The 13,518-nt window shown below is 42.5% G+C and overlaps 1 long non-coding RNA gene across 1 annotated transcript; it reads left to right on the forward strand.

Annotated features, from left to right (window-relative positions):
- Window positions 1-320: 320 nt before the first annotated feature.
- On the forward strand, window positions 321-8,171 carry LOC132018161 (uncharacterized). Its single transcript, XR_009404467.1, has 2 exons — window positions 321-578; window positions 7,753-8,171. It is a non-coding gene; the product is annotated as an uncharacterized LOC132018161 (long non-coding RNA).
- The last annotated feature ends 5,347 nt before the right edge of the window (window positions 8,172-13,518 follow it).

Raw genomic sequence — 13,518 nt, forward strand, 5'->3', positions numbered from 1 at the left:
ATTCTTCCCATGTCTTGGAAGAATATAAATATCTATATTTGGGAAGAATATAAATATCTATATCTATATCTATAGCTGGTAAGATATAAATATCTATAACAATGAGTTTTGCTTGGAGTCAGGTACTGTTCATCCCAGATAAACTGAATACAAAGAAATCTAGTCCTCCTGGTGTCATTCCCAGCCCTGCCAGATAAATGCTTCTCTCTGGAATGGTTTAGAGGAATCACATTACAATTCTTCTACACTTCGTAGCTGAGTTACAGAGTAACCTGCCAGCAATCCTCTCAGATTCACCAGGCTGTTGAAATAGAGCAAAGTCCACAAGATTTCCACTGAGATGTGCTGAGCAAAGGCCAGAGCCCCAGAACGAAACAAGTATAGACTCTGAGCAAAGCTCCCCTCATCCTGAGAGTGAACCCACTGGCCCCTGGGATCCAGGTGATTGGTAATGACCCCTGTGATGCTGGCACTCATGAGGGAGCTCCCTGGGTGGTTCCTGGTCGCTGTGGTCTTCCTACCCGTGGCTCTGCTGCTATTCCTTCTCATCGCCTACTTCAGGATCAAACTGATGGAGGGTAAGTGTGAAGCCACACCAGGCAGTGGCTTGAAGTCCTTTCCTATGGAACACATTTGCAAAAAGCCAGTGCAAGGTCAGTGTTTCTGGCAGGGGGTCTGGGGCAATACCTGGTTGTACCTGTGGGTACTTGCCACCAAGCACTCTCTTCGGATCTCTTCATTGGTGAACAGGCAGCGTGATCCTTTCAGCAGTGCGGAACCTGAGCAAGGCTCTGCGGATCTGCGGTGAGGACCCCTTAACTGTAGCCTTGACCCTGACCTGGACAGATGAACTGTGAATCAGTGATTCTGACCTATGATTGCTTCTCTCTCTCTCTGACAGGGCAATGTATTCCACAAATGTTAAAACACATATCATGATCTGCATTCTATCCCTGACAGACACCTTTGTGCTTGTGACGTGAGTGTGTGCACGTACATTTCTCTCTCACCCATGGAACTTTGATTAAGAAAATGTGCCAAACATTGTGCTATCACAGTGTTTGGCAAATGTCGAGCCCTAACAGATAGTTGAGGGCTTGGGGTAAGCTTTTCATGAGACTATTGTCTTAACGAAAAACAAAACAAACAAACAAAGAAACAAACAAAAACCTCAGGACCTCAAAGTGATTCAGACATAGGCAGTTGGGTCCTGCTATAATTAAATTAATGAAGCTGAACTGTGACTTCATAGACTAAATGTTAATAATGTGTCGAGAAAACATTAAATTAATATCATAGAGGTTAATATTTATTTTAGCAATAGCAACAAAAGCCAGTACTATTTAAGTTGGATGGTGTCATATTAAAGCACTATAAAAATAAATTTGAGAATCATTCCTTTCCCACAAAAACTTGCCAAGTCCAGGCAATGCCTTTATGAATGCCATTCTATAAAACATTTTCAGAATCCTGAATGAAGAAGGCCATCACATATGACCTAAAATCAAGTAGAAGTCCAACTGGGGATATTTTCTTTTTATGGGGGGGCAGGCGTGAAGGGAGAGGGCGACAAAATCTTAAGTAGGCTCCGCACCCAATGTCAAGCCTGACGCAGGGCTCGATCTCACAACCCTGAGATCATGACCTGAATCGAAATCAAGAGTCAGATGCTTAACTGACTGAACCATCCAGGTGCCCTGGCGATATTTCTAAGATGAGATTTAGAACATAAATTCTAGGGGCACCTGGGTGAATCAGTGGGTTAAAGCCTCTGCCTTCAGCTCAGGTCATGATCCCAGGGTCCTGGGATCGAGCCCCACATTGAGCTCTTTGCTCAGAGGGAAGCCTGCTTCCCTTCCTCTCTCTCTGCCTGCCTCTCTGCCTACTTGTGATCTCTGTTTGTCAAATAAATAAATAAAAACCTTAAAAAAAAAAAGAACATAAATTCTAGAGGACATTATAGAGCACATTATAGAATCACAAGTTTCCAATCATAACATACTCAAATATTCCCTAACCTTTCATTTTTTTTTGTCTCATTTTTATGAACAACCCTCTTGTTGAATGACCCAGCTGTATTCTGTCTTGCTGTGCAGCATTTCATGTGATAAATCCTTTTCTTTATTAAGTTAGTTTATCCTCCATGGCCTTAAGACCAGTCTACTGGACATTCTGCCACCTAGCCATTCATTAACACTTACCTCTGGAAAAAAGCCTCTGAAAAAAGAAGAGAAAATTAGAAATCCCCAGGATCCTAACTATGGGATTTTAACCTTCCAAACTGGTTGAATGCCTAGCCATTGCAAACATTTCCATTTTGGAAGTCTTTTAAAGCTGTTGCAATGGCTGTTGTCATTCACAGGCATCCCAGGCCTCCAGTGACACTGAGCACCTTATGGAGCAGTGACAGGATGCTGATGTCACAGTCAGAGACCTGAATTGTTCATATCACTCCCAAGTTTCATCTCTGGCTGCCTTTTTGGGTAGATAAATGTTTAGTATCTCAAAAATGGGTCAAGCCTTAAATGAGGCAATCAACAGACCAATATAGCCTCATGGATTCCAAAATCTCTTATTGGCCTCTACTTATTACTTGCTATAGGTCAGATGGCTCAGCAAGACAAATGGTATTTGGGACAGACTCTTCAAAAAAGGATGAATCTTGGTTTTACAGCCTTACTTATCCCTGGATGCCTTCTGGGGGAAAACGTCTATAATCTGCAAAAATTAAAATTAAATGGGTCTATGGTATTTTGCTTATTTAGATAATGGAGATAATTACGAGGTATAGATGTCAATCACATTCCTTCCGAAGGCCCTGGAGAAGGAAGCCTGCCGTTGGCAGTGTGGCCGGGCAGCAAAGGGGGCTGATGCTGGACAAAATGCAGGCAATGTGTGCACACAGTGCCGGGCCGCAAGGACAAGCTCAGCGTGAGCACTAGGATCATTGCACAGTGACACCCTCATTCTTTGACACATTTCTGCCCATGTAAGTTGTCTAGAAATCAAAGCCTCCATGTTTTGCAACAACAAGGTCCCCTGGGTAGAGTCCTTTCACCAAGTCTGAGGCTCCTTCCAAATGTGCACCATACTGCTGGGTAGGAAGAGTTCTCATGCATTCATTCAACACATATTTGAGAAGCTACTATATACCAGGGATTGTTCTAGATTCTGGAACAGATTCTTACTATGGACTTTCAGAATGGAGATAACAATCCCAGGTCCATAAAACCACAAAAGGCATCTGGTGAAATGTTTAGAATTTGGAGGACAGACTTTGCAAATCTCTCTGTTTCTGGTTCTGGCCTCCTTTACAGGTCTGGTCAATGGCCTGAAGAATGACCTGCCCTTCTCCCTAAGTCTTGTCCCAGCACTAGAGCAGAGCACTCCCACTAGAAGCAGAATCCTCCAAACAGTGAAGAGGCCCCCACAATGATGTAATGAGCCTCCACTTTCTGTGGTTCTTCTCTATGGTCCCCTTTTGTTGGCTCTCACTGAGGTGTGCCTGGAGCTTCCGGGCTACAGGTGAGGAGCACAGGAGGGGTGAGGGAGGAGATGGAAGAAGTCAGCAAGTCTCTCTGCATCAGTCACGTAATGTGGTAGGGGTCCCATCTGAGGCTTACTGTTGGAAAGAATACTAATGACTGTCGGTACACTGTTGCCAGCAGCTTGCTAAGGAACCATCTGCAGGATACCAAGAGAGCACTGTCCTGCTGACTGGCCCAAAGTGGGCTTCTCTCTTGTCAGTTTTCATTCAGTTGAGACTGGGTCCTGAGGGTGGTGGGGTAAGACTAGTAAAGACCCTGGTAACTATTCCTTGTAGGTACCTGGCAAAGATAGCAGCTGAGGGACACCCTGCATTGTTCCTCTCTCTCCAGAATTTTCTATTCCAACCGAGCTTTGCTTATGTTTCCCTCTTCTTCCCAGTGGGAACTGTGCATCCTTTTCTGGAATAATTCCTGATAACATTTTCCACTGTTAGCAGACAACCTTAGTCTAAACATATTTTCATTTTTCTGTGGGTCTGTTCCCTTTATTTCCAAATTTTTCTTTAAAAAAAAAAACTTTAACAACACTTTTTAAAGGTAACTCTTTCTGTAGCTGTTTGCCTATGTGTAAATAGTAATATCTTTTCTATAGTTTGAGGGCAATTGAGATCACATGCCCCAAATAAAATATGACCAGTTTGTATCTTTATTTAGCAGCTCTCATTTAAAAACTGTAACCAGATGGTCAAATGTCATGTCATTAATCTTCCAACCAGGGTTATGGCAAATGTAATCATTCCTATTTTGTGCCTGAAAAGAAAGGGACATTGACAGATTAACTGGTGTGTTCACAGAACCCCAGAGTCTGATGTTCTGAAACAGAAAATTAGTTTGCCTGGCCCATACGTCCTAGTCCATCAGCCAAGAGAGGCATTTTAAGATGTGATGGAAAGCATGTGGAGGTATTGTAATCACTCAACATTAATCCCTACACTTGAAGCCTTGGGAGGTAATGGTGCATGTAAATTTAATTAGTATGTAGACAACATCAATTTTCTCACAAAGGAAGAAGGAAAATTCTCTAGCATTCTGCACTCTTCAATCTCTGTCAATTGCCTTGAGGAGCAGCTCTTCAGGTGCAGGTCTGAATCTTGAACTTCCCATCAGTGAATCCCTTCATCCACCACTCCCGTGGCCATTTCCTACCTTCTAGAGTAGAAGTTTTGATTATCTCACCTCCCCAACTCCTGAAATTCCTAAACCTCTACTTCCGGTATTATTCTTTGCCCCCAAAATACCATCATGCTGATAAAGGACAAATTGCTCCCTAAATAACCAACACTGCCCAAATAATCTTTTTTGGTTTGTTTGTTTTTGATGTCTATTGAATGCCTGAAAGTTTTTGTGTGGGGTTAGATCCAGCAACTTACATTCTAAAACAAACATCTCAAGTCTGGAAAATGTGCACATGACTAGACGTCTTTCACTAAACTTCGTATATATGTTTTGGTAGTCAGCAGTCAAAAGGGAAAAAGACACGTATTTGGGAAAAAATCAGATTAATGTAAGGGTTAGTAGAGTGAAATTGTTAAGAGCTTTCAGACCACAAAATCAAACCAAACGCGGTTTAAATTCTTGAGGCTTATTGATGTCACAATGGCCACCCAACCTCTTAAAGTTCAGTTTGATGTCACAATGGCCACCCAACCTCTTAAAGTTCAGTTTCTTCATCTCTAAAATAGAATAATAGCAGAAAATAGCTGTAAGGTTGGTGTGGGGTTTATATGAGGTGATACATACAAGGTTAACAATGCCTATTCCAAAAACTAGTAGTTATTATTATCCCTGGTGGCTTATAAATCCCAAGAAGCCATGTTTTATCATTATAATAACAGCTATTATTAAAATTATCCTATAATAATTAAGCAAATTGTCCAAATCACTCACCTAGAAAGTGGTAGAGACAGGAAATGAACCCTGGCCGACCAGCTCTAAAATTAGCCAACACACAACTCCTGGAGTATTGAACACAGTATTGAATAGTATTGAACTCAGATGACATGTTCAACAGATACCTGTTGAATGGATGAATCTTTTCAGCCAAGACAAACAAACTTACCACAAACATGGAAGGCAACTGTGGGAGAATTTTAAATAAGGGAAGGATTTTAGAAAAGTTTTGAGAGGATTTAATCTCTATGTAACAGGAGTAATTATTTCTGATGGGGATTCCTCAGCATAAAGAGGTCACCCTAAGTCAAAGAGGCTGCATTTCTTCACCTGTGGCCCAACAGGAGAACTTTGATGCCTGCAGAATGTCCACCATAATGAACTCAGGTGTTTTCAGGGCCACCGCCAGTCTCACCAGTCTAGTACCTCTCAACATGCTCCTTAATAGATTGATGAGGTAAAACGATGGCCAGGCCACAAGCTGTTTCAGGAGACAGGTGAATTCTTGCTCTTATTCTCTGCATTATACCTTACACCGGATACCGTGGACTGGAGAGCTAACTCCTTGTGGATTGATGAGCTTCCTCTTCGTCTCTTTACTCGGGTTCTCCACTCCTAGAGTGCTCTTCCTTTGATCCCATTACTCGGGTCACCAATTTTCAGTTCTATAGTTTGTATTCTGGTTCCTCATTCACAGCACTTGTCATGTAGTTACTCTTCAGTAATTAAGAACTAAAGGGAAGAAATACTCACATTTCAATGAGTTTAGTGTCTAAGCCCTGGGCCATCTCAAGAAACACCTTGGAAAAGCAATAATCTAATGGACAGGCAGTGTAACCGACTGGTTGAGAGTGTGGGCTCTGGAATCAGACTGCATGGGATGGAATTCTGGATCCATCTATTTTGGGGATCATAGGCAAATTGCTTCTGCTTGATTTCTCCCTGCCTCAATTTGCTCATCTGTAAAGTAAGACTAACAAGGATGACTACAGCATAATGCCATTGCGAGAATTAAATGTGATAAGACACGCAAAAGGATTCACACGTGTCTGGCACATAATAAGTACTCAATAAATATTAGCTATTCTATCTTGAGGCTCATGCAGCCTATGGCCTGTCACCATCCAATGCATACGTAACACCTCCAGACTATAATGGCAAGCCATCACAGAGGCCTAGAACTCAGGTCAAGGAGAGTGCATTTGCCCTGGGGCACATGGCATATAAAATGTCTGGCAAGGGGTAAGTTGCTTGGATTTGATACAGGAGCCAAAGGGAAGATTTTCAGGCTCAAGTCTATAAACATGTGTTACCTCCCATAAGATTGCAAACTCCTGGTCTTTGGCTTTGGATAACCCGAATAATTATAATTCTGAAAAGAAAACTGGTAAGAGTAAAAGCAGGTTCAGTGGTGTATGTTGGTGGTGGTCAGGAAGGGAGATATAGATATAGATATAGATATAGATATAGATACAGATTTTTTTTTTTCCTGTATCAGGAAGATCCCAGATCCCAAGCAATACTTGTGGGGATCTTAAGAGAAATCTCGGGCCTCAAGATCCTATATGTTATTGCCAATGAGAGAACAATGGAAGCTATGGGAGCAGATAAGAAGACACAGAATGATAGTGCATAATAAAAGCCAAAAGGAGGAAAATAACTGGTGTGTGGTGGGCTTGTGTCAAATGCTACAGGGAAGGAAGTTGGGGGCTGAAAAATGCCACCAGATTTTGTAATTACGATATCGCTGATGAGTTTGAATAGTTCAGTAGAGTAGCTTTAACTGTAGCCATGTTTCAAGGGGTTAAGGAATGTGCAGGAGGTAAAAAGTTAAAACAGAGTTTTCAGTAAAGGATGTCAAAAGGTAAAAGGGAGAAGACTAATTTGGCATATCTAAAGACTAAATGTGCCCAACACATTTTGGGACAGGGTCAGAGACAGAAACTCTGTCTTACTCATTTTCACATCCCCAGCCCCCATTCTACAGACTTGCTTTATGGATGCTTATTGAATGAGGGAGTCCAAATACATTTAATCAGCACTTAATCGGCTAAATATTAAATACCCTTAGCACATAACAAGGATTACAGTGGTACTTTGCCCACTACAGTCGGGGCCACCCTTTCACAATAAGCATTTACATTTCTGTTGGAAGTTGCTGGGGAGGGAGGGGAGACCCTGCAACAGGCCTTGCTCTGGGGACCCGGCCTTGAGTAACTTCTAGAAACGCTGGCCAACACCCACACGAGTCGTCCATGATCCAGGGCAGGCACTCCGCTGCCTCCAAAGTATTAATTGATAATTTTCCTTTCAGTTAATGAAGAACTGTCGCAGACCCCCCAACACCAGCACAAACACGAGGCTGGCTCTGACCTGTACCAGAGGAGGAAAAGAACGTGACCTGGGGACTGACCCATAGCAAATTTCTACTGAGCAGAGAGCAACGGTCAATGGCTTAGCTCCTAACATAAGTTCATAAACTCGAACAACAACACAAATAGAGTACTAAAAGCTGGTTCCGAACCACTTTGCAAAGTGGCAGCTGTTACCCTGGGGGGATGTCTACAAGACTCCGTTAAAGAGCAGTTCGTCAGAGAGTACCAAGAATACAAGATTTTCTTGGATGTGCAGTATGGACTGGACACTTAGCATCTTTTTAACTTTTATAAGACTCTGTCTATTCTGAAGGACACTATTTTTAAAATAAAACTCAAGTATCCTTATTACATAATCCTATGGAAGCGTACGTTATTCTGATTTTGTTGGTGAAGCAGCTCTGGTAGAGAACAAACATTGGCAAAAGACGAGTACCTTGAGGCCTCTGCAGATTCCCTCTTCCAGAGTATTCCCACTCCCTCCACCTGCTGCAGCACGACTCTTAAATGACGTCCTTCCAGGCATCACTTCCAGCCCTGGGTTGGCTACTCTCCCTTTTCCAGCTGCCTCCACAAATCACATCACCCTTGTGATGACCCACAAAACAAGTGGAGTCTCTCCACACCAACGAAGGCAGCTTTCATCAAGAAATGTCTTGGAAATACTGGCAATTTGCCAGTGGGCAAAGGGAAGAACAGGACGGTCATGTAACTCATACGGAGAATAGCTCAAGCATTTGCCTCTAAAACCAAAACATCAGGGAGCTATTTCTAAATAAGGAAAGAAATCAACATTTCACTAGCAGAATTCTTTTTTCAGGGGGAGCCCCAAGGAGCCAACATAGATAACCAAAAAGAAACACTTAATTCAAAGTGGTCATTAAAATAGATTGAGTACTCTCGTGCTCTCCACAGTTTTTTAGTCAAGACCAACAAAAGATGCTTCCTGTGTCCTAAGCAGGAGTCTGATGATATTCCAGTCTTTGCGTGTGAATCTAACAGGCTATTAGCATGATTAACTTTATAAAATGTACTGAGTTTGGTCACCTGTAAGAAACGTACCAACTTCTGTAGTGATCCATAATCTTAAGAAAGATTGTGCGAATGACCAAAAGCAAGAAGGCACCACTGGTGCTGGGTATTTTCTTAGCTACCTCTCTCCCCATCCAAACTCTTCACATGCATCCAGAGTCATTAGTCTCCATTTGCCCTTCTTGCCTCATGTAGAACTCAGTGTTTGAAGACACTCATTCTGTGTTTTATTGCATTTGATTACAGTGGAACTGTCTGCTGGGGCTTTCAGACAGAGGTAATTTAAAATAACAGCGTTCGTGCCATATGGAAGGAATAATAATACTCTATCAGTTCTGGGAGGGATCTCTTTTTAGCCGCTGATGGAAATCAGCTTGTGTAAAAATGCTTTCTTTAACAGAAGGCGTGAAAGGATGCATCGTCTTCCCAGCTGGCCACCAGGGTTGGCTCCACCTTCTTCTGGAAAGACGGGAGCCTGGCTTTTGATTCTGGTGGAGGCCAGTCCACCGTCTCTTCCTGCCCAGGGAAAATGCGTCCCAGCTGTGGTGATAACAGATGAGCTCCACATACATGTGCAGCAATAAGCATAACCAAAGAGTTCAAAGCAAGATCCCTTTCTTTTGTTGCTGTTGAGACTAATTTCCAATGAAATCCTGAGCGGATTCATAGTTTTTGTATGTAGAGAGAAACAGAAACATGTTTTCCCATGGAAAGGCCATGCTATCTGCTTGAAGGCACAGCTACCCAATCTGTAACATCCTTCCCAAAGCTCTGTCAGCTACACTTGCTCTTCAGACACTCACAGCCGAGGGGAGATCTTCTTCCGGCCTGGGTTGCTTCAGCTCCTCTGCACCACTCCTGCCACCTAGACCGGCTACAGTCTCCTTACGCTAGCCTCTATTCTGCTCCATCCCGTGCTCCAAAGCCCAGCGCCCCCAAAGCATACACAACCCCACACCATCTCATAATGGCTCATCTTACTTCTAATATTCTAATACTGAAAGTATCTCCAGCTCTTCCCCACCGTCAATATAATATTGAGACCGTCAATAAAATAATGCTCTTGTTAGGTTGCCAAATACTCAGTGAAAATTCACCAAAGGGGGGAAAATATATATATGTATATATACATATATATATATTTAAATATTTATTTATTTATTTGACAGAGACAGACACAGGGAGGGGAGAGAGGGAACACAAGCAGGGGGAGTGGGAAAGGGAGAAGCAGGCTCCTGGTTGAGCAGGGAGCCCGATGCGGGCTCGATCCCAGGACCCTGGGATCATGACCTGAGCCAAAGGCAAACGCTTAACCTCTGAACGACCCAGGGGTCATATATATATATATATATATATTATTTTTTTTTAAACAGAGCTAAATACAGTGGTTAATACTAACTTTGCACCTCTCTCATCAAGTGGGAAACTGCCAAGCCTGATGGTTCCTCTACATCACGGACCTATACAAGTGGACCAAACAGAAAATGAGACTAGGAAGGACACACAGTATGTCCCACCCAGCAATATTATTCGGAACCCTTAAAAAGGAAACTTGTAATTAATTCGACCAGGTAACAGCCTCTAGCATTTTCTAGAATTTAATAGCAATTAGAAAATCAAGAACAGGGACACCTGGGTGGCTCAGTTGGTTAAGCAGCTGCCTTCGGCTCAGGTCATGATACCAGCATCCTGGGATCGAGTCCCACATCGGGCTCCTTGCTCCGCAGGGAGCCTGCTTCTCCCTCTGCCTCTGCCTTCCACTCTGTCTGCCTGTGCTCGCTCTCACTCTCTCTCTGACAAATAAATAAAATCTTTAAAAAAAAAAAAAAAAAAAAGAAAATCAAGAACAAATAAATACTCCCATACACCAGAAACAACTTTTCCTTGAAATCTTAAGCTTCTTGGCAATGTTTTGTTTCAGAAATCAGAATTCATAATTCATAACTGTTAAAGCACATTCTGGAAATTAATTTTCTAACTTGTTTAGAAACACAATTTTTAGAACAAATACTCTTTGGAGATTCTTGCTTCCTGACTTTATAATTAGTGTGCTAATCCAAAGAGACCTCTGAGTTTATCAGAATTTACACAATGATAATTACCCTGGAAAATGAGAGACAAACAACAGAACAGAAAACATGCATTCAAAATATTTTATTTATACTTACCACCAAACAGATTGGAAATTTAAAAATTCCTTCCACTGTTTTTTTTTAATTTTATTTTTTTCAGTGTTCCAAAATTCATTGTTTATGCACCACACCCAGCGCTCCATGCAATACGTGCCCTCCTTAATACCCACAACCAGGCTCACCCAATCCCCCATCCCCCTCCCCTCCAAAACCCCAAACCAACATTTCCAAACCCAGATTATTAAGAGCAGAAGTTCCTAACTTTTATTTAGATAATAAAGAAACCTTTTGAGAACTAAATGAAAACCAGGTATTTATTCTTAAGAAACATGCACACAGGGAGTGCCTGGGTGGTTCAGTGGGTTAAAGCCTCTGACTTCAGCTCAAGTCATGATCTCAGGGTCTTGGGATCGCCTGGCATCAGGCACTCTGCTCAGCAGGGAGCCTGCTTCCTCCTCTCTCTCTCTGCCTGCTTCTCTGCCTACTTGTGATCTCGGTCTGTCAAGTAAATAAATAAAATCTTAAAAAAAAAAAAAAGTGCACACACCCACAATTTTGCATATATTTAGGGGCAAATTCAGACCCTTGAAATCCATCCAAGAGTCTGTGGTTAGGAAGCCTGCAGTCTGTGCTACCTCCACGGGGTAGACCATGAGTAGACCCTAAGATGTCCCTGACACTGTGGGGTTCTCGGGGAAGTAAGGTCCACATACACTCAAAGCCAAAATCTTCTCAACAGGCTTCCCCAGTAACCTTAGAATAGCACAGAATTCTACTAGGGGAAAGCCCTCAACACAGCTCAGAATGACAATGATCTTCCACAAATTTGCCAGGGGTAGATCACCTCGTGCACAGTGGGCTTACCCCCCACAACGCTTGCCATGTTGGGAGGGTATTATTGGGCTTGGAGCTCTGCTAGGCATTGCACACATGTTTATCAGAATATCCCTGCACTGGGACGCAGAAGTACCCTCACTTTAGAGGGATTTAAGTGACTTCATTAAAGTCACATGGTTCAGTTTACTCTGAGTTAGGGATTCCAAGGTCCATCTGCAGGTCTCTGAGGCCTTTGTATTTGAAGCAAAGTATCACTTTATACAACCCGAGGCTGCTATAAATCTAATCTAGCACCGCAGCTGTACACAGGGTCAGTGTTTTTGGCCTTGGGGTCAAGGGTCAGGAGAGCAGCATCTCGGATTTGCCAGCTGGCCGTGTTATCTTCTGGAGCAGGTGCTACACTATGGCCTTATCCCAGCAGACATATGAATGGGTGCATGCAAGGATCCATCTGAGTCCAGGCTGGCTTCTGTAAAACTCATCAAGGTACCTTCCCTTTGGTCACTGTCTCAACAGTGACAGTCCAGTGTCCCAGTCTCTTGTGCAAGCACGGAAAACAGGTGGAAACTGACCAGAGCACCATGCAATGAAGAATGATGTATTCTTCCCTAACAATACATGGAGGAAGGACTTTAAAAAAAATTATGGGGCCTTAGGGTATTTTTTTTTAACATTTATTAGGGACTATTTTAACAGGATGATATAATAAACCCTTATTTACCATCACCTGGCTTTAGCAATTATCCACTAATGGCCAATCTTGTTTCATCTGAACCACAACTCACTCCTCCCTACCTATAATTGAATTCTCAATTATGTGTTCAGATATCAAACAACTTTGTGCTTGAATAAGGGGGATACTTGTCCGTGTTGGGCAGTCGTTGTGGCTACAGTCCGCGTCATTGCTGGAGTCTTGGTGATAGGCATTCTATGAACTGTGGGTCTATGCAATGAATAATGCAATGTACAATGTATCATAAAACAGAAGCCACTCATGATGGTCAAATACCAACCATCTACCAACTCTACATATTTTAAAAATAACCTTATTTTTTATCCAGCTCTCACCTGCGGAAAACGCACCGATATTTCCTGCATCCCACACAGGACTGCTTATAAAGCTTACGTAAAATGTTGCCTATAAAAACCCCCATGCAGGCAAAAGGAATTTTTACTTATCACCCTGCAATTATATGGCTTTTAAGATAAATAATTACACCCAGACGTCCCTCATCTCAGTGAACACTGTTGACCTACTTTCTTATTCTATCATTTGAGGTTCTGAAAGCTTACTTTATAGACCAGGTAATATCCTGGGAAATACTTTTGAAGAACTACAAAATATTCAGAATGGCAGTCCTGCAGCTGCAGCTACACATGACATCACTTATCTACATGGTGCCCAGCTGCTCTTTGGGTCCTAAGCCCCAATCCTTCAGGTGCTTCAGGTGTCTCCAGGACCCCAAGCCCCAACCCTGCTATCTCAGCTGAATGAAACTGAGCCCAAATCCAACACAGCATTTCCTATTCACTGGGAGTTGCCATGGACACTTCTTATCAGGGCCATTATCACCGGAAGGATGGGCAGATCTGGTTTGTGAAGAACTCTTAGTAAGTCCAACTTCTGCTTTAAATATGAACACTATCCATATAAGCTTTCTGATGAGAAATAGATTCGCAGAGCCACATTTGGCTCCCTAATGT

Source organism: Mustela nigripes, chromosome 5, assembly GCF_022355385.1.
Source record: "Mustela nigripes isolate SB6536 chromosome 5, MUSNIG.SB6536, whole genome shotgun sequence".
Lineage (NCBI taxonomy): Eukaryota > Metazoa > Chordata > Mammalia > Carnivora > Mustelidae > Mustela > Mustela nigripes.